We start from the raw sequence: 2,500 nt of genomic DNA on the forward strand, positions 1-2,500 counted from the left end.
ACGTCACGGTAACATATATTAAACTAGTTTTTAACAGTATTTTATCCAGTTTTTTATTTATACCACCTTTTCCCAAACTTAACATGTTAAAGAGAGAGTCGGGCGCCATTTTGAATTTCCCCAATACATCGGTAAACACTGTATGCTTTTCGAGGTGAATAAACATGTTACATTGAATAAAAACACTAAAAACATATCCAGTTACGTAGAAAAGTAACTTGTTTTTCCTTTGATAAAATTAATTTGTTATATATTTGTTTTTTGACAACTTTTTCGAATCTATGTGTACAGTTCGTACTAGTGCACTTATTGCTTCGTGCTTAAATAATAACGTTATTATTTAAAAAGCCATTCTTAACATGGGGAGGGAACGGTGTTTTGTACCTATTCTGTACTTTAACCTTACAATTGAAAAAAAAAACATATCACAAAACTTTAATTAAACTTGGAAATACGATTTAAGTATCTTTTCAGTATCGTGAAAACTAGTTTCCGGATCCAATTTTAAATGCGATATTCGTTTTCAGCACACCAGAAAACCCCAAGAAAACAAATTTTTAAAGGTATGTTTTGTGTTGGTCTACCAGGCCACAATAGTTTGATCTCCATAAAAAGGTGGACATAAAGTAGGTGCTCATTTTACGTGAACTTAATAAAAGAAAATGATCTCGATAATCGTTCAAAACTCGAAAATGCATAAAAATAAGTAAATATTATTGTAATATGAATTGGATTGATTTTTATCATTTTTTGTTTAAATTCCTAATTTTTGAGCGATTATCGAGACTTCAAAGACACGACTCACACATGTCTGCATATTTCTAGTTGTTTTTTCGAACCGAATAAACACTTCAAAATGAGTTAAAACCCCAAAATCTTATTTAAGATTTATTTACATTGCCTTTGGTAACATTCTTTCATAATTTTTTTATAACACAATTTCCTTCTTGTCAATTGTAAAAAAATGCACAACCAATTAATTACGGTATCTTTTAATACTAAATTGTTAGGTGAAAGTATAGAATTGGTAAATGAACCCCTCCCCCACATTATTTGTGTGTGTGTGTATTTAAAGTTTATTATTACTGTGTGTTTAGAGTCTCGATCATCGTTCAAAACTCGAAAATACTTAAAAATAATGGTAAAAATCAACCCAATTAAATATCACCGTGACATTAATTATGCACAAAAATTTATCATATACCACTTAGTTTTTGGAGTCGAATAAACACTTTAAAATGAGTGAAAACACTAAAAACTTCTCTAGGTATATAGAAGAGAAGGAAAATTAAGCACTTGTGCACTTTAACTAACCAGGGATTATTTTTTGCTTTCATTTTCGAAGAGTTATAATAAACTCTAAATAATTAAGGTGACTGAAATAGGATTTAATGAATAATTAATTTTTGACCCAAACAAATGGAGGGGAAATGTTTGTTAATGATATTTTAAACATTTTAGGTGCTTATTCAGATTAGCACTCATGACGGCATTTTCAAATGAAAGAAAATAAAAAAAAATGTCTGTATCATGTATGGACCAGTAACATGACGAAGATGAACAAATTCCAAAAATCACGTAATTTGATCAATTTTTTTTTTTCTTCAAGAAACTCAAGTTTAACAGAAAGAAAGAGAGAGCGTGTGTATATATATATATATATATATATATATATATATATATAGAGAGAGAGAGAGAGAGGGGGGGAGGGAGAGAGATTTCCTTAAGGTAGATTACTCTGACTTTTCAATATTCTTGGAGAATACATAGTAAGTTATCAAATATATATGGCGATTATATTTTATAACTTACTAACTAGCTCTACCTACGTATTGAGCACTTTTGAAGTAAATACTTAAAGTTTACGCATAAATTTATACTTTCGTATATTAATTTGAGGTGAGTAAATGAAGAAGTTATATATATTTCAACGACGCAACAGAAACAGAGAGAGTTTGTGTATGTGTGTTCGTTTTTTAAAGGTAGATAACTAGGATTTTGATTATCTCCCTTGAAGAATATATATATGTATATATATATATATATATATATATATGTATACATATATATATTTATATATATATATATATATATATATATATATATATATATAAGAATATTTTCATATGGTTTCAATATATGGGAAGTTCTTTGTTTTAACTTATTTTAAAGCGTTTATTTACTTCGGAACAAAACAAGTGTTGAGACTTAAATTAGAACAAGACCTAGATGACTGTCATGAGACCGTCGTCTAAGTGTATATCAGAAGAAAGTCCCCACCAACCTCCATACGTAGTTGATTGTCATGTCGAAAATAGTAATATATCCAAACATTACGAAAATTCGTCAAGTGCAGACTTCTTTATAGTTCAAAGTAATTTGTATGTTTGTTAAAAACTACTTCAAAAATGGTGTTTGATGTTAAGTGTCGTTTAAAGACAAAGCCAATATTAAGTATTTAATTGCCATGTCGAAAATAGTAATATATCCCAAAATTACG

Source organism: Euprymna scolopes, chromosome 46 (genome assembly GCF_053919585.1).
Source record: "Euprymna scolopes isolate OS-2025 chromosome 46, ASM5391958v1, whole genome shotgun sequence".
Taxonomy (NCBI): domain Eukaryota; kingdom Metazoa; phylum Mollusca; class Cephalopoda; order Sepiida; family Sepiolidae; genus Euprymna; species Euprymna scolopes.